General features: G+C 47.6%; 1 protein-coding gene across 1 annotated transcript in view; it reads left to right on the top strand.

Moving 5' to 3' along the window:
- STK32C (serine/threonine kinase 32C) overlaps positions 1-17,088 on the top strand; it is a 1,425,916-nt gene that overhangs the window by 1,150,746 nt on the left and 258,082 nt on the right. The gene's annotated exons all lie outside the window — the stretch shown is intronic.

Here is a 17,088-nt window from a genome sequence, read left to right as displayed (position 1 = left end):
ATCTTGTTCTACTCAGATACATATTGGCTATTCTGTGGAATTCTTTTGTTGTATTTTCACTGTGTTACTGTGGGTGCATACATATACATTACATTGCTTCTGATGATATGTAGAAGGCTGGTCCTCTATGTAGTGTGCAAAACCATATACACTGTGCAGACAGTCTGGGCAACCACATTGTGGTTTACTGAGGTACAAACTAGACCACCTAATGCTTTAAGTTTTATGGTAGCTTGGTCGAGCAGGTAGGCCAATCTTGGAGAAGTGCAAAGCATTTGTTTTACTCACAGTATCAATAAATGAAGACACATACACAAAGGAATAACTCAAGACCAATTTTAAAAAAATACTTCAGATTATTATAAAATTTTTAGGACCACAATCATCAAAATTGCATAAGTACTTTTTAAGTTATGATTTTTCAAAGTTTTGAAATGTCTTTTTTTGTGTGTAAATACGCACCATAGGAATCAATAGAAGAAAACTTTAAAAATACATTTAAAATCAGGCAATGTGTCTACCAATGTCTCCTTTTGCTTTTAGGTCGAGGTCATCAAGGGGTCCTGTGGGCCAGCTGGGGAAGTTCAGGTGAATCCTGGTTTTGGGGGGGAAGAGCTGCTGAAAAGTCCTTGGAGCTGGTGTAGGACCACTGGTGGAGACCACTTGGAAAAGTAATACACAGGCGGTCTTCAAGGTGAGTCCAGTGGGTCTCTTTGGAATGTAGAGGTTGCAAGGGGTGGGGGAACGTTAGAGAACAGCTGGTTCTTCAGTGCAAAGCTCGGGGCAGCCGGGTACAGAGAAGATAAGTGAGCCAAGAGCTGTGCAGAAAGGTGCCCTAGGAAGCAGGAGCCAGCTCACTCTTAGGGTGGATTAAGGTCATCAGGGCCAATCAGAGGGGTGGTTCTTAATTGTCCTGAGGTCCATCATCTGGGGCTTACTCCAGTTCCTTTTGGCGTATGGAGTGGACTTTTCTTCCGGGTGTCCGACGTTGGGGATCCAGTACCCCGGCTGTTGCAATGTTCAGCCACTGGAGATTGTAGTGCCACTAATCCTGGCACAACTTGCAGGGTTTCTTCTTTAAGTCTGATGGATGAAATTTGGTTTGGCTGCTGTGTCCGGTTCTTTGGTCAGCGGCCGGTCAGTGAACTGCAATTCACTGGTTGTTTGCTTCTTTGTTGCAGGGAGTGATGCTTTTACCATACAATAAGATTTTCAGCAATTTTAGAAGAGTGGAGGTCCTGTGGGTTTTGGAGAGTTTGGCTGATGTACCTGCAAACCCTCAGCAGTGATTGTCGAGTCCTGGGTGCAGCAGGCAGAGTTAGGAGTGTTTTCCTTTGTGCAGCAGGATTGCTATTCCCAAGCCTTGGGTCTTCTTTGTTGCAGGCCTTCTTGTGTCCTTGGAATTTGATCTGCAAGTCATGGGATGCCCACTAAACACTGCATTTAGTGGGCATTTAGGGGAATACTAGTAGTGACCAGTGGATCATCTACCTTAGGGTGCCTACACCCACTATGTGACTACTTTCTGTGGGCAGAGGTCACTTACTTTTCACTGATAGGGTATTTTCCTACAATGCAAGATGGAAGAAAATGAAATGGAGGGGTCACCCAGCATGCAACACCTTATATGTGGAGCAAGCTGGGGTGGCCACTCCTCCTGTCCTTTGTGTATTTCTCCACCATTGCTCCCACCAAAAGTGGGGGTTTGCAATGGGGCAGCCTTCGGCTGCTACCAGCAGGGCTAGAGGTTGAGTTTTAAGGGCGGTAAGCCCTTTGAAGCTCTCAGGCAGTGCACATTCCTGAGGGAGGAGGTGTAACACCTGTTCCCATGAAGGGCTTTCATCTCTGGACCAAGAAAGCACAGACATTCCAGAATCTTTTCTAGTGGTGGTGGCAGGCTGGTTCTGACTAGCCAGAAACCATGCAGGGCAGTTAGCTTTTGCAGGGGACACCTTTAAGGTGGCCCCTGGGTACATCTTGCAATAAATCCATCATGTCAGTTTTGCATTTTGGGACTGAACCAGAACTCTCAACCTGCAATGGCAGTGCTGGATGCATGGTCCCTGAGGGTGGCAAAATCTGTGCTGCTGCCCTCAGGGGCCTACCCCTAGTACCCCATGCCCTGGGTACCTAAGTAACATTTTACTAGAGACCTACAGTGTCAGCTAAAGGTGTTGCCAACTGTGCCAATGCATCACAACAGTTTTGGCAAAAAGATCTGGCCCAGGGAACCTGGTTAGCAGGGGCCCTGGGCACTAACATCTTTTAAATCACATTACATTCCAGGCAAAAAGTGGGGGGTAACCATTTCAATAGAGGCACTTTCCTACACTACCGACCTCAAAAACAAATAGTGAGTCTTCATAGTCAATAGTGAGTCTTCATCATCTAAGTGGAAGAACCTGGAAAGGCCATCTACATTGGCATGGGTAGGTTTGTGTTCCACTTGAAAGTCCATTGCCTATAGGGATATTGATCACCTAAGCAGCTTGGGGTTTCCACCTTTCATTTGCTGCAACCAAATAGGAAGCCTGTTGTCTGTTTGAACAATTAAGAGGGAGCCAAACAGGCATGGCCTCAGCTTCTTCAAGGCCCAGGCCACAGCAAAGGCTTACCTTTCTATGGTACTTCATTTTTGTCCCCTACGGAGTAGCCTTCTGCTTTTGAAAGAAACAGGCTGGTCATGTCCCTCATAATTTTTCCAGGCTAGGGCCACTCCTACCCCCACAACTGAGGCATCTGTTTGGACAATAAACTGCCTGGAGTAGTCTGGAGCTTGTAGGACTGGAGCAGAGAACATAGCATTCTTCAGAGTGTCAAAGGCCTTTTGGCAACTCACTGTTCAGATAAACTTTTTGGGCATTTTCTTGGAGGTCAATTCTGTGAGGGGGGCACTATGATGCCATAATCCTTCTTAAATCACCTATAATACCCAATCAAGCCACGGAATGCTCTGACCTGGGTCTGCGTTGTGGGAGCTTCCCAAGCCAGAATGGTCTGGGAGGGTTGGAGGGGTTGAACTTGGTCTCCACCTACCAGGTGGCCCAAGTAAACAACTGTATCCTGACCTATCTAGCACTTTCTGGTCGTGATAGAGAGGCCTGCCTTTTGAAGGGCCTCTGGGACCTTTCCTAGGTGGATCAAGTGATCCTGCCAGGTGGAGCTGTAGAAACCTATCTCATCCAAATTAGCTGTATTAAAGGATTCCAGCCCAACAAGGACTTGGTTCACCAACCTTTGGAAGGTGACAGGGGCATTCTTTAATCTAGAAGTCCTAACAGTAAACTGATAATGTTCACTTGGAGTGGAGAATGCAGTCCTCTCTTTTGCTCCTGGGGTCAGGCCATCTGCCAGTATCCAGATGTCAAATCAAAAGTACTCAGATATTTGGCTGTCCCTAATCTATCTATGAGTTCATCACTTCTTGGAATTGGGTATGCATCTGTCTTGGTTATTAAGTTGAGGCCCCTGTAATCCACACAGAACCTCATTTCCCCCTTCTCTCCTTTGGTGTGAGGTCTGGGGACTAAAACTACTAAGATAGCTCAGGGGCTCTCTGAGGGTTCAATGACACCCAAATCCAACATTTTCTTGACTTCTATCTGGATGCTCTCCTTAGTCTGACTGTAAATTTTGTTTTTGACAGGCAAGCTGTCACCAGTTTCCACATCATGGTGTACCAATCAGCCTTATGAGGGGTCAGTGAAAATAACTCAGCATCATGGTTGAGGACTTCCCTGCAATCAGCCTGCTGTTGTTCTTTGAGGATGTCTGACAAGACGACTCCATCCACAGGACCATCTTGTGGGTTGCTGGAGAGGAGATCAGGAATCGGTTGACTCTCTTTTTCCTGTCCCTCATCTGTAACCATGAGCATGGTCACATCAGCTCTGTCATAGTAGGGTTTTAGCCGGTCAACGTGAATTATTCTTTTTGGATTTTTGCAGCTGCCCATTTCACCTAGAAAAAGTGACCTCCCCTCTCCTTTTAAGTATGGGAGAGGACCCAGAACACTTGTCTTGGAATGTCCTTGGGGCCACAGGCTCCAACATCCAAACTTTCTGCCCTGGTTGAAATTCCACCATTGCCGCTTTTTGTTCATACCAGTGCTTTTGCAGCTCCTGACTATCCTGAAGATTGTGACTTGCTATTTCCATGTACGGTGCCATCCTTGAATGTAGGCCAAGCACATAGTCCATTATGTCTTGTATGGGCTCTTTGAGAGGCTTCTCCCAGGCTTCACTAACAAGACTCATTGGTCCCCTAACCGGATGCCCAAACAACAGTTCAAATTGAGACAATCCTTCTTCCTTTTATGGCACGTCCCTGTAGGCATAAAGCAGACATGGCAGTAAGACATCCCATCTCCTTCTGAGTTTTGCAGGTAATCCTCTAATCATGCCTTTAGGGTCTGGTTAAATCTTTCAACCAACCCATTTATTTGTGGATGGTATGGGTTAGTGAACTTATAAGTCACTTGACACTCCTGCCACATGTGTTTTAAGTATGTAGACCTAACACTGGTAAAAATATCCAGGAGGGCTTTTGCTACTGCAGAAACAGTGATCGTCCTAAAGGGTATGGCCTCAGGATATTCAGTGGCACGATCTACTACCACTACGATATATCTATTTCCTGATGTTGTCTGAGGGTCAAGGGGGGCAAATATATCAACCCCAACCCTCTCAAACAGTACCCCAACCACAGGTAGTAGAATTAAGGGGGCCTTTATGTGGCCACCTGCTTTGCTACTGGCTTGTCAGGTGATACAGGACTGGCAAAAGTCCTTCACTTTCTGGGACATTCCAGGCCAGTACAAATGATTCACTAGCCTGCTCTAAGTTTTATTTTGGCCCAAATGCCCTGCTAGGGGAATGTCATGGGCTAGAGTGAGGAGCAACTCACTGTACTGCTGAGGTAATACCAACCTCCTGGTCGCACCAGGCTTGAGGTCTCAGGCCTCTGCAAAACAGTAATCCATCCTCCCAATAAACCCTGTGGTTAACACTGATACTACCATTTTCTTACTGTGCAGCATGCTGCCTCAGGCCTCCAAGAGTGGGACAGGTCCTTTGTCCCTGGCACAGATCCACTTTAGAGTGTCCCCCTGGGCCCAAGAGTTCTGGGTGGTAAGGTCCAAGCTCTGCAGGCTCAGTTCCCTCTGGGAATAACATGTCCTCTTCCTGAGAAGAGGAGTTCTGACTTAGAATCTGTTTTGAAGCTAGCTCCCCAGTCTTCTTGCCTTTTCTCTTGGGTGGTTGATCCAGTCTTTCAGGATCCAAGTCTCCCTTTTCTCTCTGAAGTTCGCACTGTACCCTAGTCTTTTTTTTGTGTTATAATTGTTTATTAATAGTGAGAACACAGTTTGATACAGCGTTAATAGACAAAGGGTGATAATTCCCGTACATTGTAGTTCGGAAGCCGTACAAACGTCATCTCATATGAAACAAAGTAGACTAGATATATTCAACAGCATTTACAAACAGTTATTAAAATACGGTGGCAGTTGGAAGGGTAACTAATAATAGTGATGGAAGGACAGGCACCACGGGGGGAGGGGGCAGGTAGGGGGCGTTGGTCGTGGGGCATTTCACTATTAAAGATGACATTGTACACTATATTTAGGCTGCGTTCCGGGACGAACTCGCCTCTTGCGGCTATAAGACCCCTGTGCGTGGCTTCCCCCTTCGTTGAGAGTCAGTGTATTTGAAGGGTCCACAATGCACTCACAGGCAGTATTGGTATTGCGACTGCGTCTCACTGGGACCCACGATTAAAGGTATGGGTTGCAAAAAGGGGGGAAGGGAGACTGGGATGGGTTGTCAACTGCAAAGGACATCTGGGTAGACCGAATGAGGGGGGCAGTGTATGATGAAAGAAACTAGTGGTAGGCCCGAAGTGGCGGGGCGTCCGAAAGGAAGGGGGCCTATATCTGAGCAAAGAGGGCAGCCTGGTCCTGGAGGTTGTAAATGATTCTCTCATGTGCAGCTATACGAGTCATTGCCACTACCCATTGCTCCAGGATTGGGGGGGGTAAAGGATCTCCAGTGTCGGAGGATACATATTTTCATGGTTGGTAGTGCTGTATGTAGCCGTCTTCGTTGCGGTCGTGACAAGGCTGGTAGAGAGTCCATGTTGTGCAGTATGATAAGAGAGGAGGGTAGGGGGGTTGGGAGTGATATGGAGTCCACCAGAGTGCGTTCCACAGCATTCCATAAAGGCTGGACCGACAAACAACTGCTGAGGATATGAAGCAAATCACAGTGTTTCTACGTGCAGCACCAGCAGTCCGCATGTGGAAGAGGGCCCATCCTGGGCAATTGCACCAGGGTCCAGTACCAGTCGTGGAGTATCTTGAAAAGACAGAATTTTAAGCGGGCTTCGCACTTGCCTTTGTCCAACGCTTCCACAATGTCTACCCAATCCTCCAAGTCAAAGGTCCCCTGTAGGCGGGTTTGCCATTGTAGGCGTAATTTGTCCAGGACAGGTTGCGAGTATAGGTGACTTGTGATGACCTCATATAGGCCAGCCATTACGCCTTTGTGTTTCCCTCATGTCTTCAGGTAAGCCACCACGGGCGAGGGTAGTAGTCCCCATCAGGTAATGTCAGTGTGCTGGTGCATACAGTGTTAGAGTTGTAGGTATCTCCATTCCTGTCTGGGATGGAGGTGGAATTCCTCCTGCAGCCTGACGAAGGGTTTGAGCTTGCTGTCCTGTAGTACCTGGGCTAGATGATCAATGCCGGCCTCCTTCCACTGTGGCCAGTTAAGAACCTCTCCACCTATCTGCAATCTGTCCTTTTGCCATATGGGGGTCTGGGTGTAGAGGAAGGGGTGTACCCCCGGAAGACGGTGGTCCCTCTGCCATGCCGCACGTGTCGCCTTTAGAATCGGATTCAGATCACTAGGGGATGAGGGATTTGTGCAATAGAGCCCATCGATGCCTCCACTATGGAAAAGCATTGCTTTCTCCACAGATATCCACTGCGGTGATTCTGTGGGGCCGGACAGGGTGGCAGCCAGCAGCAACAGGTGTAGGGCCAGAGCGTAATGCTCCACGAGGGTAGCCCCATTCCCCCTTGGGATCGGCGTGCCATCAGTTTGGCTGGCGCCAGTCGTGGCGTGCAGAGTCCCACACAAAAGCCCTAATTGCTGCATCAATCGATCTCAGTGTGGAGAGAGGTGTTTGAAGGGGTAGGAGGCCCAAAACATAGGTGAAGTGTGGTACCGTGACCATCCTTAATGCCTGTATCTTGCCCCACATGGAGAGGCTTAGATGGGTCCATTTTTCAAAGTCAAGTCTCATGTGCACAGTGAGGGGGTCCAGGTTGTCTACCACCATACGCTCTAGGCCACGGTTAACTAATACTCCTAAATATTTGAGGCGTTTCAGAGTCCATAGAAATGGGAAGCCCAGAGGTGCGGATTTTGTCATCACCCGTGAGATGGGAAGGGCCTCGCTTTTGTCCCAATTCACCCAGTAGCCGGAGAGGGGTGCGAAGTCAATGATCTCCATCAGGGCGGGCAAAGAGTGCTCCAGGTTGGTTAAGGTTAGGAGGACTTTGTCAGCGTATAGATAAAGTTTAGAGGTGCCGCCCAGTAGAGGGAAACCCGCTATGGAGGGGGAGGCGCGTATTGCAGCGGCCAGCGGCTCTAGGGCCAACAGGAACAAAAGGGGCGATAAGGGTCAACCCTCCCGGGTCCCTCTGCAAACGGGAAAGGGGTCCGAAACGAAACCCCCACAGTTGACCCTTGCCGTAGGGTGCTCATAATGCAGGCGAACTTTGGAGATAAACTGGTCCCCCAAGCCGAATTTCACCAACGTTGCAAAAAGGTACGGCCATTCTATGAGATCAAGCACTTTCTCGGCGTCCAAGGACAGTGCTAGCGCGGCCGCCAATGTATTTCTAGCCTCCCAAATGGCATGGCAAAGGGTACGAAGGTGATTTCTTGAGGTTCGACACAGCACTAAACCCACCAGGGTCTGATGTATTAAAGATGGTATTACCTTATGCAGGCGGTGCGCTAGGACGCTGGTCAGTATCTTAACATCGCCATTAGGAGGGATATGGATCAGTAGCTACTGCAAAGCAGGGGATCCCGACCTGGTTTCGGTATAACTGCAATTATGGCATTGTTGGAGATCGCGCCTAAAGAGCCCGTCTGACATGCCTTCGTCAGCGTTTTGTGCAAGACATCTATCGTCTCCTCCCTGCCCATTTATTGAATTCTGCAGGGAATCCGTCTTCTCCAGTAAGTTGCGGCCCTCGTCAGAGAGCAAGGGTAAAATAATGTTGTTGAGAAAGGCCTCGATCTGGGCAGGAGAGGACTGGGATTCTGGAGTGTAGAGGCGTCGGTAAAAGGTCACAAATTCATTGACTACCTCCTGTGGATGCGTGAGTGTCTCTCCTGTACAAGCTTTGATGGCCGGGATAGCTAGGGTCACCACTCTCTGGTGGAGTTGTGCTGCTAACAGGCGGCCAGCCTTCTCCCCCTGTTCGTGGTGTCGTCCCTGCAAGTGCTGTAGCACATATTCGGCCTGAGAAGTGAATAGCTCGTTTAAGGCCATGTGGGGGCACTCCACTCGTCTACGGGTGGAGAGGGAGGGTTGGTCCATATATTGTTGTGTTAGGTGTCCGATGTCGGTTTCCAGGGTCATTTGTAGTGCCTTCCTCTCCTTGCCAGTGCGGTGTCATGCATCATGTGGCCGCCACCCACGTGACCCTCTTGGATTCCACTGAGCCGAGGTTGTCCCGGACATAGGTGGATGCATGCGCTCAGGCAGAGGTCACTTCCCTATCCCTGATAGGCTATTTTCCTACCATGCAAGATGCAGGAAAATGAAATGTAGGGGTCACCTAGCACGCAACACATTAGGGGTGGTGCAAGCTGTGGGTGGCCACACCTCTTGTGATTTCTGCATTTTCCCACTGTTTCTCCCACCAAAAGTGGGGGTTTACAATGGGGGCAGCCTTCTGCTGCTAGCAGCAGGACTAGAAGTCAGGGTTTAAGTGTGTTAAGCCCTTTGAAGCTCATAGGCAGGGCTGTGAACATTCATGGGGGTGGAGATAGAACACCATTACCCAGGAAGGGCTTTGTTGTCTGGGCCCAGAGAGTACAGGTTGTCACCCCAGGGTTCCAGAATTTTGTTTGGAGGTGGCAGGCTGGTTGTGAGTAACCAGGGACCATGCCAGGGTAGTTAGCTTTTGCAGGGGGCACCTCTGAAGTGGCCCCTTGGTACATTTTACAATAAATCCAATACTGGTAAAGGTTTGGATTGATTGTTCTGAGTTGTTTGATAGCAAACAACCCAGGGTGCAGAGTGGCCATCATGTAGCTGTGAAATTCGTACTGACCCGTGTCCAGCACATGCATGTAAAATGGCTGCTTTGTTCACTTACTATGCCCCAGGTTTGGCAGGGGCACAGTAGTGGAATATTACTCATGCACCTATGCCCACAGATGCAGTATAGTGCACCCTGCCTTCGGCCTGGAAGGCCTGTTAGAGGGGTGACTTTCTATTTTGCATGCAGTGTGTAGTGGGCAGGGCACACAGGATGTGTGTTATGTCAGTTTTGCATTTTGGGATTGCACCAGGACACTCAGCCTGCAAAGGCAGTGCTGGGTGCACTTGGATACATGGTCCCTGAGGGTGGCATAATCTGTGCTGCTGCCCTCAGGGGCCTACCCTTAGTACCCCATGCCCTGGGTACCTAAGTATCATTTTACTTGGGGTTTATAGTGGCAGCTAAAGGTGTTGACAACTGTGCCAATGCATCACAACGGTTTTGGGAAAGAGATCTGTCCCAGGGATCCTGGTTAGCAGGGACCACGGGCACTAACAACTTTGTAACCACATCAAATATCGGGCAAAAAGTGAGGGCTAACCATTTCAAAAGAGGCATTTTCATATAAGATGAGTCTAACTACTTGAACCAAGCTACCAAGGGGGTGAGCAGGGGTTATCTTAGCTGTGTGACTCCCTTATCCCGGCTAGAGGGAGGGTCCCTACTTGGACATGATGCAAACCACTGCAAACTAGAGACTCCATTTCCAAAAACAATTAAAAGCTGCTGTCCCACGTTCAAAGGAAAAACAAAAGGTGCTCCTCTGACGTGGCAGAAATCATAAAAATCTCTTAAGCCAACATAGCACAAGATGTGAGCACATTGCTAGACTGGATGTCAAGAAATGGAAAATCTAGGAACCCTGAACAGAAGTATAGTATTCAATAAAGGGCACAGGATCTGGACATCCTGCAACATATTAAGCTTCTCACATCACTGCTGATTTTCAGAAAAGAGCTGAAGACACATTTCTTTGAAGAGCAGTGGGGCATCTTATCATCACGGACATGCATGCTACCTGCTCTTCCCTTACACCGTAGCCTAATGCAAACGAGGTGTCAAGATCCCCCATCTCTGCTTGATTTACACTAATTCAAACCGTGACCAGTCCCCCCTAAAATACAGTGTCTATTGTGCTGCCTAAGTATCAACATGTATGCACATATATGCAGATGCTTATTGATACCACCACTTTAGTTCTCTCATTTCAATTTTAAATATGTAGGAATCTAGACTTCATTAACGTGTTGGTCTGTGGGAAATGGTTTGCTCAGCATTTAAATGTTCACAGATGTGACCGATATGGTGTGAAAGCACTGCAGTAAATAGAGGTGGATATTTTCTGTTTATTGACACTATAAAACATTTTAAGTTATCCTTTAGAACGGCAAGCTTCAGCCTGTTTGTTTTGGTGACACATGTTTTTGGTGGACCTTTTAAACCTTCTCGAGTGAGGTTTCACGTTCAGTGTATCGTTCTCCAGGAAATCGTCATTAGTTTCTCCACTAATCGTTACAGGAGTAGGCCAATGTTTTCATGACAGGACTTAAGAACTTGCATGCTATGTACATTGATACACCCTAAATAAATAACAGGGGCATCTGTCACCAGCAGCTTGCATATAGCTGCTGTATTATATTGCAGCACCCATGCTACCTGCGGTTCCAGTGGTATAGCAATTAGGAGTGGGCCTGAGTTATTCTGTATCCCTCAAAGATTTCCACAGGCAAATAATGGCAGGCTAAACCTGTCACTAATTACTAAGTGAAAATCGGGTCAAATAAAAAGGCATGGCAATTTTGCCTGCAAAGAACCCAAATCTGCATGTTATTCCCATTTTAACTATAGATAATTTATGTTAGGTGTAATTTATCATACTGTTTACATTCCAAACTCCAGGTTATCAATTTAATCGAAGTTCTAAATTGACTCACAACCAGCTTTGTCTACTATATGGAACAATGCCTTATAAACTAGAATATAGATCTCTCTAGTATTAGAAAAAGAAAACAAATTCCGTACTTGAAGGACTGTTATAAATGGGGTTTCTGGCTGGCTAGGGTATGCACCTAAGCCAGGCAGACCCCACCCACTCTAGTCAGGGCGAGGGAGTTACTTACACAAGCAAGATAATCCCTGCTCACCCCATTGGTAGCTTGGCACGAGCAGTCAGGCCTATCCCAGTGGCAATGTGTAAAGCATTTGCACAACACACACAACACACGTGACACACTATCCCCACCACAAAGGAAGCACAACACCAAGTTATATAAAAATAACCTGTATTGTACACAACATCATAAGACCAAACACAATATGTCAGTAATACCTTGCTACCTAAGCATTTGTCAGAACATTACACAGTACTATTACTCTGCAGAAATCATCAGTAGGCACATATAACACACAGGTTACTCATTATTCTGCAACATAAGCAGTAGTCAGAAAAAACACTACTACAGTAATGCACATGTCACAAGATCCTCATAAATGCCCATACCATGAACATTAGGAAACACATGGCAAGTAATAAACACAGATTAGTATAAATGCCCAGAACAGGAACATTAGAAAACACATGTCACATCATAAAAAGAAACAGGTTAGCATAACATTCTCAGCATATTCATAACCAACATGTGGCTATTCAAAGTACTTATTTGTAGCCTGAGGGCACCTCAAGGGCCACAGGGCAAACTAAGGGGGCCCGGCCCTCCTCCATGCCAAAACAGGGGCTGTTTTATGGTTGGGGGAGGGGAGCGGCGTGCACCTTCTCTGTGTTGATAAAGGAGCCCCTTCTGGGGCCTGCACCTGAACTAGGGTGCTCATAGCCTCTTCAGACCCCCCAAGGCCACGACTGGCCCTCCCGGCGGGGAGCAGAGCTACAAGGAAAAGGGGCCTAGCAGTGTGAGGGGGCATCAATGAGGCTTCCTTCCTACCTGCGACCTCTAGGGAAAAATGGGGGCCCGTGGTGCAGGCATCCTCCGATGAGGCCTCCTCCCCGCCTGTCTTGGCAACACCAGAAGAAGGGGCTTAGCGACGCGGGGGGCCTCTGATGAGGTTTCCTCCCTGCCCGCGACCTTTGAGGACAAGTAGGGACCCGGTGGGGTGGGTAGCCTCTGATAAGGCTTCCTTCCCCACCTGTCCCTGGAACACAGACTTGCCCACACCCGAGCGGTGATCAGCCAAGAGTTGGGGCCTGTTGGTGCCCCGAGGGTGCTCCTTCTAGCATGCTTCGCCTCGGGGGCACTGCTAGGAGTGCAGTCAGTCTAGGCTTCACTCTGTGGTGCCCCGGGGGCAGAGGACACAGCGCGCTTTCGACGTGCCCGTGTTTTGTAAACGCCCAGGTCGCAGCGGTGATCCCAGCAATTACACAGCGGAGCGCCTCCTGATACATTCCGAGGTGGAACAAAGGAAGCGCTTTCCAAGGCGCTTCATGATTAGAGCCAAGGCGCCCTGAAGGCGTTGTAGGCAGAAAGAGAAAGTGCTTCTTCAGGTGCTCTTCCACATGGGTGAAGCTCTCCTCATGCGCTTTCGCACTGCAATTCCAAAAAGGTTGCCAAGGGCAGGGACCACAGTACCCAGCCTCTGGGGACACAAAGATGGAGGACAGAGCTGCAGAGCCCAGCAGCAGGCCAGCACAAAAGGATTCAGTCAGTGCAGTTCCTCCTAGTGACCCAGCAGGTCACAGGTCAGCCCAGCAGCAGCAGTCCAAGGCGGTGCCTGGTGAGTCCCACCAGCAGCATTCTGTGTCCAGTTCCAAGCAAGTTTCAGTGTCAAGTGTGTCTCCAATTGTGGGGAAAAATCCCCTGTACTTACAGTCAGTTTTGCAAAGGTTTAACAAAGAGGGGAGAGGAGGTTCCAACCAGTTACAACTGGTTCCAGGAGTGTCCCTTCTCTCCTCCAGCACAGGCTCCAGACATCAGTTGGGGGTAAACATGCCCTTTGTGTGAGGCCAAGGCACAGCCTTTACAGATGCAGGTATGCCCTGCATCCCCTTCTCTCAGCCCAGGAAGACCATTCAAAATGCAGATGCACCTCTGTGACACCTTCACCCTCCCTGTGTACAGGCTGTCTGAAAAGTATGCACAAAGCCCAAATGTTACTCTGCCCAGATGTGGATTGGAGTCAAGCTGCAAAACACCAGAGTCATAAGCACAGAGAAATGCTCACTTTCTAGAAGTAGTATTTCTGTAATGATAATAAAAAATCCACCTACACCAGTAAGCAGCATTTGTCACTACCATTGCAACCATACCAAACATGCCTATGCTACACCTCATAAATCAGACAGTACCCCCTACACATAAGGCAGGGCATTTCCAATGCCATACTATGGGAAGGCAGCACTCACAGCAGAGAGAAACCAAATTGGCTGTTTGCCACTACTAGGACAGGCCACACACCCATGCACCTGTCCTGCCTTCTACATACATAGAGCCCCGCCCATAGGGCTAGCTAGGGCCTACCTTAGGGGTGACTTGCATGTAGTAAAAGGGGAGTTCTGGGCCTGGCAAGTAAATTTAGATGCCAGGTCCCTGTGGAAGTATACTGATCATGCAGACCCTGTGCCAGCAGGCCTGAGACAGGTTTGAAAGTCTACTTCTGTGGGTGGTGCAAGCAGCACTGCAGGCCCACTAGTAGCATTTAATTTACAGGCCTTGGGTATAGGGATACCACTGTATAAGGGACTTACAGGTAAATTAAATGTGCCAATTAGGTATAAGCCAATCATACCAAGTTTAGAAGGGGGAGCAGCTGCACTTTAGCACTGATCAGCAGTGATAAAGTGCTCAGAGTCCTACAGCCAGCAGCAGGAGGTCCGACAAAATATGAGAAAGAAGTCAAAAAGTCTGGGGATGAACCCACAAAAAGGGCCAGGTCCAACAAGGACAATGTGATATTTTAAGAATACATTTTTATAACATTGTGAAAAATGTATTGTGCCTCTGTTTTTTACTACGCCTGTAACACAGAAGTATGCACTGTATGTCTAACCAGAGCCGGATTTACAACGGATCTTCAGGATATCTACTGCTGTGAAAACGTATCTTCCTGCATATCCTCATGATCTAAGATGGATCCACCTCATTCAGGACCTTTTGCAGACTCTCCTGTTCTAAAGGTTGTTTTAGAACTGGAAACACCTGCAGTAAGCAGGGGCCGTCCTATTTTACAAAGACCATTTAATTATTACATATACTTTAGAACTACAAACCCTTGTGAACATTTCTCTGAGTAATGATACAATTGAGAACAAAATCAGCAATCAATACAAGCAGTTTGCTTTATTGCAATTATTAACTCACATAGAATAGAACAATTAATTATAAAATAGATTAAATACTAATCATCCTACTCCATCAAGAAATTTACAATTTGTTAATGCATGTCGGGTTGACATACTAACCACATAGAATATTTGAATATTAATTACAAAGCGGCTCCCAAGCTCATGTGGACATGTCACTTGGAAAGAAACAGCTGAGACCAGGCTAGAAAGGTGTCATAGGATGCAGTGGGAGTTTGCACCTGTTTTTCCTATCCTAAAGCATTTCTACTCTTGAGAGGAGCCACAGATGCCTCTACAGCTCCATTTGTAAAGCTCATTGGACAAGTGCTCATTTCGCATGTTCACATTGTAACATGGGCCTTCTCACGTTTTCATTCAGCCTTCTCCCGATGCAAATGAGTGAATGTCTTTGCCCGTGAATCCACACCTTATTACAAGTACAGAAACAAAGAGTCCCTCAGGAGGTTCACTACTTATGCACCAACTAAGGAGTTGTGCACAGTTGGGCCCACCCAGTGCTGTTTGAAAGGGAGCACTGCATTCCCCCCACCAATTCAAAGGCAGGTTGGCTTCTACTGCAGAGAACAGAACAGTGATTTCAAGCCAGCACTCTACCTTTCACTACTGTGATCCGTTCACTATAAGCTCCAACTCTATGAGTCTGTGCCTGAACTCGAGACAGCGATTTGCAATTTTATCATTTGGAACATCATTTTGGATGCTGGCTGGGGCCATGTGTGTCCTATATATTTGGGCACTCATTTCCTCATCCATGGTCCTAATTCAACTAGGCCTTTTATGATAACTTCATTCAACTAATGTTCAATCGATTTACTGAGTTGAGGTTTTGCGCATTTGGGATTTTTTTATATCTGGAAAACTATAACAGTCTACCCCATTCTTAGCCAAACTCAATTAATAACATTTTTCCAAACCAAACCAATGGACAAAACTGCACTTTACATCAAACATTAGATCTAATTCCTTTTATTTTGCTGCACTCACAAACTAACCATGCAAACACATTTTACAAGAGCATAACTGTCCACTGACCCCCATTTTTAGGCTAGGTCTTGGTACCTTCTATGCAGTCGTGGCTGGTGACTGGGGAAAGTGGCTGGGTGGGGCCGAGGGCGGGGGGAGAAAAACAAAAAAATATATATTAAAAAAATTAAACCTACCTGATCGCCGTTGCACCGTCGCTGCACTCCAGGCACAGACTCCCAGCCTGACCTGCACCCATCAGCGCTATGATTGGCTGGAGAGCCTTGGCTGGGTTCTCCAACACAAACTGGGAGCCTGTGACACCTCTGTCCACCTTAGCAACACAGTGCCGGGCTAGAGAGAGCCCTTCTGTGCATTTGTGATTGGCCGGTCGGGGCCGGCCGGCTAAACATACATGCGCATTGAGGGTAGTGCTCTGTGCACTCCCCTCACTGCTTGTCATCCCCGTGGATCCATCTCATTTATTATAATTTTATTTCTAAAGGTTTGCAGCTCCTGCTGCTGCTGGTGGGGGGATGGCACTCCTCCGCCATAGCGAGGAGTGCCCCTGCTTCTATGCACCTTTGATCACTTGAGGACATTGCGACCTCCACATTCTTCACACCACATCTGCACTCGAAGATGTGGAGAGTGCATCCTCCCATCCAGCAAAATGCCACACCCTAGTTGAAAACAGAATCACTTCTGCTTTTAAGGCCCTGGAACTGATTTCATTTAGGATGTGCAGCAAGATGATTGATTAAAAAAGATTCCTGTAAGCTATGAGAGCCATTGAATTCTAGCAGTAATTTATAAGTGAATGGGTTGTGGGGATGAGCCCTACTGGCATTGTGGTGCACCACCCCTCCCCAAGAACACAGTAAGGCCCGCATTTATACCTTTTTAGCATCTCATTTGCGTCTTTTTTTTACGCAAAAGCGGCGCAAACTTACTAAATACAATTGTATTTTGTAAGTTTGCACCGCTTTTGCGTCAAAAAGTAACACAAAAGCAGTGCAAAGAAAGTATAAATATGGGCCTAAGTCTTTCTAAAGCTCTGGAGAAGAGGGACAGGTTTGAATGTTTACACCAATCTACTGGCCCTGGAGAGCAGAAAGCCCATTAGACACAAAAAAACATTTTGATACTGAGCCGCTCCCAAGCAAGGGCATTTAATCCCATCACATTAAGCCCTAGGTGGGCTTTCAGCTCCCTCAGGAGGATGATTGAAAGATTTTCTCCCAGTCAGCCTCTACCGGGACAAGTGGCAGAAAGGCCAGTTCACACCATGGAAATAATTTGTAAGTCAATGGGTCGAAGAGCCAGCCTGTCTTGGTATTGGCACCAACACCCACCCCTTGGGCAGGCTAAGTCTTTCTACTACCATTGTTGGGCAGAAAGCCCACTAGACACCAGAGAATTGCTTTAATGGGGGGATCAATTGGGACAGATTAGAGGGAATGTC

This window comes from Pleurodeles waltl, chromosome 6 (genome assembly GCF_031143425.1).
Source record: "Pleurodeles waltl isolate 20211129_DDA chromosome 6, aPleWal1.hap1.20221129, whole genome shotgun sequence".
Classification (NCBI taxonomy): domain Eukaryota; kingdom Metazoa; phylum Chordata; class Amphibia; order Caudata; family Salamandridae; genus Pleurodeles; species Pleurodeles waltl.
This window is presented reverse-complemented; position numbering and strand designations above follow the sequence as displayed.